This window comes from Alligator sinensis, unplaced genomic scaffold (genome assembly GCF_000455745.1).
Source record: "Alligator sinensis unplaced genomic scaffold, ASM45574v1 scaffold561_1, whole genome shotgun sequence".
In the NCBI taxonomy this organism is placed as follows: domain Eukaryota; kingdom Metazoa; phylum Chordata; order Crocodylia; family Alligatoridae; genus Alligator; species Alligator sinensis.
This window is the reverse complement of record NW_005842165.1, coordinates 322,216-333,025: the sequence shown is the minus strand read 5'-3', so window position 1 is coordinate 333,025 and position 10,810 is coordinate 322,216. Positions and strand designations below refer to the sequence as shown.

Here is a 10,810-nt window from a genome sequence, read left to right as displayed (position 1 = left end):
AGATTTCTCAGCTCCCAGTTGTAATTTTCTGCTGATATAGACTCCGGAAGAGCCCAAAGCCTTGTGACTGCGGCACTCACTTGGGGTGGAAGAGAAGAGCAGAACTGTGATTTGAACCCCTTGTCATGGCAATGTTCTAACCACCGGGTTAGTGGCTGTGCTGGGGTGGGTCTGTCTCTCTCTGTTACCCCTCCCCCACTTTTTCTTTTTTTTTTTTAATGAACATCAGTGGGTCTTGGGTCCATCCAGAAGTGAGACGGGGAAATTTATGAAAGCTCAGAGCTTTAATGGATTGGAAAACAGATTCCAGTTCAACTCTAAAGCAGAGCTGAGAATGGGGTCTGTCTAATGGTGGACACCAGACTTGTCTTTAGTGCATGTTACCCACAATATAAGTAAACAAGGGCTAGCCTCAACCCAGGACAGTGCACCTCCTCATGCTGTGCCATTACTGTAGACATCCACACTGGTGACATATCTGGCAGTGACAAGCAGCACAGTTATCTAGGAGCATACCCAAGCTTCCTATCACCATGCCTTCCTGCACTGCTCTATGCTTCCATCTGCAGGACATCATTAGGCAACTGGTCTGCACACATCAGGAGACAATTTATTGGAAGGAAAAACTCAATAAATTTATTTTGGGGGGTACAAAGCAATATCAGGCAAAAGGAATCAAAAGTAACTGAATATAACATAAAGCAAAGTTGAACAAGTTCAGAGACTACTTTTAGATGGCAAAAATGGGTGCTCCAGAGACTTGTGGGAAATGACTGTAGGACCAGCCTATCTTGGCTTAGTTACATTGCATAGTCTGCATACATTAACAGCTGCTTCAAGGTCCGCTGTCACTCAAGAAGTAAATGCTACCTCAGCCTGCTGGGCTCCAGAGTCATATCAATGTATAACCTCTTCTGCCACATGCCAGGGGAAAGACCTGAGACTAACCTGGCATACATGTGCTGTGAAGACAAAGCTGGAAGTGATACTCTGTCTAGTGGGAGCCTGTTTGCTTTGCTTTGCAGTAAGTTGCTTCCTTGCTGAAGACCCATTGGCACTGGCTTGAAAAGGGAAAGGCTTTCAGCCATCCTGTTTAAAGCAGGATATAATTCCATTTTGTGGGGAAGTCCTTTATCTAATTCCCCACTAGACCTAACCACAACTGTCACTCAAAATCCTAGGCTGCTAGGAAAGGGCAGTGTGGAGCTTTCTGTGTTTATGAGGAGTTAATCTAACCAGCCATGCTCACGCTGTCTTTAAAAGAATCCCAGAAGTTTACAAACATGACCTAGGTTTATTCACTCCAGGAGCACAGAAATGTGAGGTAATAATGTGAGCCACTTAAGGGACTCCAGTCACATCCTGACATGTTATGCTGTCCTCCTTTGGCTTTTATGCACTGCGGTGCGACTCTCTGCTGTCCCCCTTAAAAATAGCCATATTGAATCCCTATGAAAAGAACAAGCTGTAGATGGAGTATTAGGTGAAAGGTGTCTCCATGCACCAGAGCAAATGACTCTCAGCTGCTTTGCTTCAGGCTGCAACTCAAAGCATAGTATATTCTCCCTATAACCCTCTGTGCTGCTCAATATAGGTGCCTAGACTTACGGCTTATGGGAAGCTCTAGGCATCAAGTTCATCCCTGATGTCACTCCATTGACATCAGTGTGACTATACTAGGGGGTTCATTTTGTTCCTTGAGCAATGCTGCTTGTGTAGAAAGCCGGAGATTGAGAATGAGAGCAAGGGTGCAACTTGCTGAAAAAATGCACTCTAGGTTAATGGAGTTGATTGGAATAAATCAGTCTGAGCACTGGGATCTCACCTCTTCCATTTAGCAATGTGGGCTTAGGAAGGGGATCATGACCCCTAGGGCTAGCCATCCCTGAATTAAATGATTTAGACACGAGTCCAAGCCTCAATATTAATATCTTTCCCCAAATTCCAGTGCTGTTTTAATCTGAGAGGCTGCAGCACGTACTTCCTCTCTGCCCCCTGGGAAAATCTAACTTCCCTTGCCCTTTTCTGTTCATGTCTTGCTGTGCAGTTGTGCCTTTAAGAGTCCTAGACAGGCTATATCAGAGCAGGTGGAGAAGCAGAGCATGGGAGCACCATTCGACAAAATCCCTGCTCAGAAGAGTGTGTGTGTGTGTACTGCCACATCCTGCCCAACAAATCTTTCCAGTGACAACAGCAGTTTGACATGGCTTGGCAGCAACAGCAGCAGAATACCATATCCGTCCTCCCCAAGGGCCAGTGCAAACAGCTGGCAGATTGCTACAACCAACCAGCCTCAGCCTCTTGCACAAAGCTCTCTTCACATGGGAAAGGATGATGCTCCCCTACATCAGCACCAATGCCTGTCCTTTCTCTTTGCTGCAACGACTAACCAGACAGAGATACCATCTAGTCCTAACCAGGGTTCAGGCTGTTGTACTGTATTTAGTAGGGATCAGTAATGTAGGGATCATTCTTAAACCCTATTAACACCTGATTTGGAGGTTGAGGTAACAGGGTTCCTAGATCCAAATCACTCCCAGCTAAACCAACAGTCATCTGAGGGGGGTTTGCCCATATCTAGCTATATCCCAGATCCTGGTTTTGTGCACCATTATGGATCTATATGTGAAACATTTGTATGCATCTCTGAGCAAGGATTAGACTCAAGGTCTCTTGACTCTCAGTCCCTTGCTTTCAACTCAAAATCCAAAGTCAGGGCCGTCTCTAGCAAGGGGTGAGTCAGGGCGAGCAGCCCGGGCCCCACCATGTGCCGCCGGCTCCACACTCTGGCCACCGGCCACCCCCCAGCCCCCACACACCCCTAGGGATGGCTCTGCCTGTAGTAGCAAGAGTCTGCAACCTTGGGGAAGTCGCGTATTGTCTCTGGGCCTTTGTTTCCCTCTTCTGAAAAGTGAGGTTATAATACTCACCCAAGAGAGCTTGGAAACTTTACAGGATCATGCTTAACTCTTTCCTTCCAGTCTTCCAAAATCAGATGCGATAAAAGTGTTGTGCATCTATCCTGCAAAAGCCCAGGTAAGGCAATCATCCATTTGTGACAGGATGTCAGATGTTAGGAAGGCACTATGGGTATGGATAGGAAAAAGCATTATATCAAAAGTGTGGAGAGCCTTATTGCATTTCAGATGATTCATAATAACTATTTTGTGCATCTGTTCTATCCCGCAGCAAATAGGGGTGGTTTACATTTGAATGAAAAATTGCTAAATTACCTAGATTGTTAACTTCTATATAACCTTTCTGCATGTTCATTTTATTCTGTGGTAATGAACAATTTGAAAAACAGAGGGCGCCTCTCCACATGATGCTGTGTCACTGTAGCAACACCCTACAGCAATGTAGTGTCAGTGGTCACAAACCTTGACGATGCAGCTACAGCACCGTAGCAACATGCTCCCTCGTTATAGCGCATTGCTACAGCGATGTATCAGCTAAAAATAGCTATGCGCGGTGCGCATGGCACACCAGTAACAAAGGTGCCATAGGGACACGTGTAGATGCGCCAAGAAAGTACCTCCCCTTTTACCTCAGTATAATTATCTGTAGACATACCCTAAAATATATACAGCTATTTTACGGACTCGCTCTGTCAGACAGATTAGCTGAGTCCCCAACTTAGGCATGTTGCAGAATGATTTTTTCCAAGACAAAAGAGCTAAGGAAAGAGATGTGATACCCCACAGGGAAGAAGCCTAAGAACTACCAGCTCAGTTAGACATTTATCTTTGTAAATAGTCCTGATTTAAAGTTTAAATAAGTTATACTTCATGGCAAACCCCAGAAATGGATGATTTTTTTTATAATGCCCTGTTGTACAAGCACTGTAGGACAGCAAAGGGCCCCTATAAAATGATGGTGCCATTCTGTTGTTCATCTCACATAATCCCATTTTACTTTATAAACTAAATATATACACAGAAGAATCGATGCTGATATCATGGAACCGCAGCACTCTCTAAGGTGGAATATGGCATCTGCTTAATGACACATAGCACTACCACATGTGAGCCCAGGATAGAAGCGACAAACGAAAGCATCTCCAACTGCAGCAGCAGTAAAGTCCTTCCCGGTTGTTAAAGCCAGATGGAAACTGATTTTTACAGTCGCTCATTCCAGGCTCCCTCACTGCTCCCATTACAAGGCTGAGAAATGCCAATTGCAATTAAACATTTCATTCTTTAGTGAAATACACAGTTTGTAAATAGCGAAAAATGCCATGCTCAGCAAAATAAGGCCAGATTTCTTTACAAGACACCACCAGTTTCCAATATGCCATTGCTTTGCCTGCCAGCATCCCAAGATCTCCTCTGGGCTTTCTTTATCCTTTCTTCATTACAGATTTAAAGCTTGGCAGAAAGAGGAGGAATTCTTAAGGGGTGGATGCTAGCAGATGAGGGAGGGAGAGGTATATAACAACCTGGGTCATTGTTATGTCTCCTGGAAACTGTTCCTCCAGATACCTCTGCAAACCTGCTCCTTTAGATAAATAAATAGTGGGTCCCCTGCCAGACATCACCTGCAAAGCACTGTTGCACACTTCCTCCATTATAATAATTCCCCGTGTCCTTACTGCCCGACAGCTTCAATAAAGAGCCTGCAGGTTTATGTGCCACTTAAATCCAACCTATTACCAGCAGAAAACTTCCTCCAACAAGTTCCTATGCGTCCTGACTTGAAAGAAAGGTAATCAGCAACACTTCAGGCCTGACACTGTCCACACACTAGGCTGGGAGTCTCAGAGAAGTCAGTAGGTCCATGCATATTAAAAGAGAGTCAGATTCTCAGCTGATGTAAATCAGTGCAGCTGCATGAATTTCAGTGGGTGTATACCAGCTGAGAATCTGGTCCCTCAGGCACAATTTATGTACCACAGGGCAGGAGACACCATACAAGCCAGCTCCTCAGTTAATGTAAACAGACCCCGATAGCCATGTAGCTACACTGATTTACTCCAGCTGAAAATCTGACCCTATATGCATGATGGACAAAATACACAGGCATCTGTCATATCCAGAAATATGTAATAGCCTCCGAACACCAAAGCAAAGAGGCCTCTGTAATCTCCCAAACCCTCTGTACATAGGTCACCAGTTAAGTATGATGCTTTTCACAATCAGATATTGAAATTTTTTTAGCAAGATTAAAAATATAACACAGGGTCAATCCAATTGCCCCCAACTGTCCTATCCACTTTGCAATGGGGCCTTAAATGATAAAAGCTAGATTTTCCATTGAGCACATGGCCTGATTTTTAAAAGTTCACCACCCAAAAGAGCTCAATACCTGTTATGATAAGTAAATAAGGGTTAGATTTGCATATGTGCACTGTATGCACATGTGCTCCCATCACAATACTACTGGTTAGATGTTGGATAAAGCTCAGCACCCAATGCAACCAAGTTTTTGCCGTGACAATAAGGAGTGAGCACTTGAAAAAAGTCTGTCACAGCAATAACAGAATAGGATCCATCTGTCCAAAAGACAGAGCTGAAAATCACACAAGCGCACAAACAAAAAAGAAGAAAGGAAAAGAGATGAATAATTTTCCTTTTGGTTTTAGCCTAGTAACACCATAAACACGGCTATATAAATCACCCGTAGGGCTGGGAACTGAAATAATACAGGGGAAAACTTGACTTCCCATTCATCACACTCTCCCTGACATATAATAAATGCTTCTCATTCAACTAAAATGAATTAGCATAGTAGACACAGCAGGCTTACATATTGATGCCCATAGACTCCTCTGCACTTTGCTCTCTGGCTGAAGCTCTGTTCCCTCTTGTCCCCAAGTCCTAATACAATCCTTTTTGCAGAAAAGGGTGCTTATCTGCTGAGGTGTCATCATAAGACTACCTCAAAGAAGAACGTGCATTGAGAAGTCTGAGCAAAGATTGGGGCCCTAAGAGCACAAGGTGCTGAATACACACAGAGTGAGAGAGAATCCCCTAATAACTTACAACTAAAATCAGCCAAGCAGTAATATGGAGAGGGAAAATGACTTGCCCAAGGCCATGCAGCCATTAGTGGCAGAGCTGGGAATAGAACATGCCCCCCTGGCTCAGATCATTGGTACTCTTATTATAAAGTGGCATCAGCATTACTGACAAGGATCCCATGCAACAATGCTAAGGAGGAGCAACCCTGATAGTATCAGCATCCCCGGACATAAAAAAACAGTGCCAGGGAGGGATGAGCATTCTGTAGGGATCCAAGGGAGCAGGGTCAAAGTGAAGCAGCTGTCTTGGCTCTACTCTAGGGACAACCATATTGGCATCAGCCTGCAGTGCCCCTATGAGCAAGCTCATAGGATAGTTCCATAGACTTCCAGCCTGCAGAACCTCAGGAGACCAGTCTGTGATAGGAAACGTATTCAGCACTTGCCTTGAAAGTCACAGCAAACTAGCTACATTGCAGTTTGTTGGCAGGAGGCAAGTTATACTGGCACCCAGTCAGCAGTGATTGGGTGCTGACTGGGTGCCAGTATAACTTGTATAACAGTTATAACAGTATAACTTGCTGTGTTGCAACCCCTAAGTTGGGGTTGCAACACAGCAGCCACTTTGAGGCTGCTGAGGAATTTGTATCAGTGAAGGTATCATCCATGGAGATGGAATAGCATGAGCCCTTCAGTGGACCACACCAGGTGGTGCTAAGATAGGAATCCGCATCAAGGCCAGTCTGCAGTGACCCCTGTTGGTCATGAGTGGGGTGAGGGAGTCCGTAGGGCATGGCTTTGGTGGGAAATCCAAGCCCAATGTATAAGGAACCCTAATGGGCAGGGTTGAGTTGGGAGAGTCCATGATGTAAGGTCAGAGCTGAGATGCCATTTTAAAACATGGCTGGATAATAGATCCATTAATAGCTATTCAACACAGTAGTCGATGTATCTTCTGGCATTTCTAAACCAACGGTGGATGCTAGGGAGGGCATGACAGGGAATGATCACCTTAGATATACCCTGTTCATATGCTTTCCCTCTAAAGCATCTGCTACTGCCACTGCCAGAGACAGGATGCTGGGCTTGATGTACCACTGGTCTGACCCAGTACAGCATTATGTACTTATGTTCTTATAGCAAACTGAAATGACCTTTATTAATGTTCTGAAGGTTTAAAAAAACATTGGTGATGATATCAGTTTGATGAGAATAATGTGCCAGGGCTGAGTGAATCCCCAGTGCCAGGCTGGAGTGATGTGGAATGAGTGATAAATATTAAGAGACTGAGACAAGAGGTGTATAATGGAACTGCTGACAAAACCTTAATTAGAGCCTTGTATCTGCATGGAGAAAAAATATTTAGGCAGAGCCCTGTACTGAAGGTTTGGGGCTTCCCACAATGGACTTAAATTAAAATAAACATTTATTTTAAGATTGGGCAAGTCATTCAACTAGCTAGTTTAAAGTCAAGCCAAGTAAATCATTTACAGTAAATCATTTACCCAATTTATTTAATGTGTCTTCTCTTTCCTTTTTAATGAATACTCCACATTGGTTTGTGAACCATTTATTAACAATAACAAATGATTCAATGTAAATAACCTTCCATTGATGTACTGTGTAACCTTAGTCAAGTCAAGCCAGCTCTCCATGCCTCAGTTTCCCCTGTGACTATTGGTCTCTCCAGAATTATTTAAACCAGAAGCTTTGTAAGTTTTCCCAGTTTTGGCTGGAGTCTCCAGGTGCCATTGTGATGCATAGTGGATAATGGCAGTCTCCAAAGAAGGGCTCTGTACAGACATGTTTATAACTGTTCCCCAGTCTGAGTCTCAGGTTCAAAATCTGGCCTTCCTGATAAGGGTATCGTATTTTATCCTAGTGTATTTGTTGTTTATAACAAAATCCTCACCATGACCATCCAGTATTCACTATAATTTCAAAGTCCCTGAGATAAATGAAAAGTCTGGCAGTATTCAGTTCACACATGGTCTTGCTCATTTCTTATTGCTCAAAAAAGCCATCCTGAATTTTTTGTTATGCTCCCTGATTGAATGAATGAATAGTTACTGTCCAAGTACTCACCACTGAAAAGTCAGTGTTCACTTTTTGCTAGGATCTCACCTAGTAAAACTACAATTTATGCAGTATTCAAGTTACTGTGAAAGGAGTGAGATTTAATCTAACATGTTTTAGTCCCAAATTTCTTGTGGTCAGACCAGGAAGCAAGGTTGTCATTACCCCAGGACCTATTTAAGGAGAATCTCCAGTGTTTGTCTATACCTCTCCTGTGTCTTCATTGCAAGCTCTCTATACCAATGGGGTCATATCATGGAATCAAGTCAGCTGATTTCTAGCAGCATTTGCCCAACTGGTCTCATTTCCTGACTGGATGCCAGGCCGCTACAGACCACATCTTGTTCCTCTTATGGGGCACGTGTATACATGCAATTAGTGCACACAAACAAACTCCAGAACTTATTGCTCCAGAGTTTTTTGCTCCTGGGCACACTGTTCCACTGTGCCCCCAGAAGCCATTAACTCTGGAGCAATCAGTATTTAGATGTACTACCCTGCTATAGAGTTTATTCATTTCCTAAGTCCTAATAGGGGCATATGTGTAGACACTGAGACATTTACTGTGGAGCTAATTAGTCAGCTGCATAGTATAGGCGATCCCTGCTTAGTGCTCTTAATCGGGTTCCTGAAAAACTGAGAGTTAAGTGAAACAAGCGTTAGGCAAAACTGCAAGTTTTTGACGATCCAAGATGGTGACCACAATCCAAGATGGTGACTGAGCGCTAAGTGGAATCAGGCATCAATTTAAAATGAGCATTATAGTGAAATAGCGCTAAGTGAAACAGAGTTAAGTGGGCATTGTCTGTAAATGTCTCATGCAGATGCATCCATGATATGATTTTTAAAGGCAGAAGGGACCATTATGACCTAGTCTGACCACTTGCATCACAAGGCCAGAAGATTTCACCAAATGGTTCCTGTTTGCTTATAAACATAAACCACCTCCAGTATCCCAGCTGTTCTACAATAGGTTTTTTAATAAAATGATTTCATTTCTCTATATTGTGATTAAACAAAAATCTCAATTAGAAACCAGCCAATTGTTTTCAAAAGATTGCAGAATGTTAAGAATTCAACACTTTGGACACTAAGCTCTTTGGCAAGTCCCCAGTTGCAGGTGTCAAGTGTGGGAAGACCCCTGGGGTACCTAGCGCCCTACCAGTGCTTTACGATGTCCTATCTCTGCACTAGTGGAAGGGAACGCATTGGTCTCCAAGATTGATTGCACTGCTGCCTTTGCTTACCGCTCTAGTGCTTTACGATGTCCTATCTCTGCACTAGTGGAAGGGAACGCATTGGTCTCCAAGATTGATTGCACTGCTGCCTTTGCTTGCCGCTCTTCGGTTGCCAACCAGCGGAACTGATGTCCTGCTTTGCATAATGCTTGTACTGCGAATATTATTAACCTCATATATCACTGGGGAATGCATACAGATCCTGTTCGAAGGGAGCGCCAGGGCCAGCCCTATTCAATCTGCTTCTATAAACAGACGCAAGGGCCATTTAATAAGCAGGAGGCAGCTGGTGTCTTTAGGGGTTTTTTTCCTAAAGACAAATATGCCCAAGAAATATTTTGCCTTGGGTTGTAATCTCGTCAACTCTCACAAGCTAAGCGGGGTCAAGTTTTGGTCAGTACTTGAATGGGAGACCAACAAAAAAAACCCCAAGGTACAGGGTACAAAAAGAGAGTTCTTGCAGGGGTTTCAACAGATGACGCTCTTATCTCTAGCAGCTGAGAACACCTAAAGCCATATGCTGTGTAAACACAGGCTCAGAGAAATCTTTTCCAGGTGGGATATAAAATTGATGGTTTTGATGTCTGTTGGACTTGCATTTTTAGAGGAATTTAAGGGAATTAGATATTAGAATTCAATGAGACTTAAGTACATCAGTCCCTAAAAGAGTGGCAGCCTTGGGCACGAAAATACCCCAGCACTCTTTGAGAAGGGTTATTAGTCCTAGGGATGCAAGTAAATTCCACGCTAGAAAAATAATTCTACCACCCAAATATTCCCTTGACATTTCAGTTGGATACACTACTACTGATCCCATTGCTGAACTATCCTGTGCTGTTGCTCTGCATTTTTAAATGGTTATCCACATACCAGTCCAATGCTGGCTGCATTTCCCCAGTGGGTAAAATTATCTGTGTTCACCAGTCTGTAAAGCACTTCGAAATCTTTTAGATGAAAGGCCCTTGTAGAAATGTGTATAATAAGATTTCATTATTGTATCATTTATTATCATTATCACTAATAGCAGTGGTTGTATCAAACGTTCTTCCCGAGATCGGAATAGACAATGTAGCAAACACCCCAGCCCACAGAAAGCTACAGACAAAGAAAGGATCAGGAAAGAAGCAATCAGAGTTCATGGTGCTATTCTAAGCTCCTCTCATTCTTTGAACATTTTAATTAGAACCCATACAACAGCATTTCAGCACCTGGAAATGATCCAGGGGTATAAAATACAACAGGAAACAGCTCTGGGCATGTGGCAGAGAGCCCTGGTTCAATCTGGGAATAATGCTTTTAAAAGGGAAACAAAAAAGCAGCTGACAAAGAAACCGCTGTCTGCACTGGACTCCACTTGACAAAGGTGGGGTGGGGATAAATAGAGCATTCTGCCACGAGAGGTGACTGGATTATAAGGGCTTTGCTTTCAGCAAACAGGCTGACAGCCGCCTGGGTTTCACACTGGTTAGATGAGATTTGAACAAGATAGGAAATAAAGGAAAGAAGGGGAATTTGCACTTGACACAAATAATAGAGA

The 10,810-nt window shown here is 43.4% G+C and overlaps 1 long non-coding RNA gene across 2 annotated transcripts in view; it reads right to left on the bottom strand.

Moving 5' to 3' along the window:
• Positions 1–10,810, bottom strand: part of LOC102377184 — a 54,883-nt gene that overhangs the window by 36,082 nt on the left and 7,991 nt on the right. For both annotated transcript variants that reach the window (XR_324105.1, XR_003094546.1), the window contains exon 2: positions 2,931–3,084. This is a non-coding gene — a long non-coding RNA (uncharacterized LOC102377184). The remainder of the gene's footprint in view (positions 1–2,930; positions 3,085–10,810) is intronic.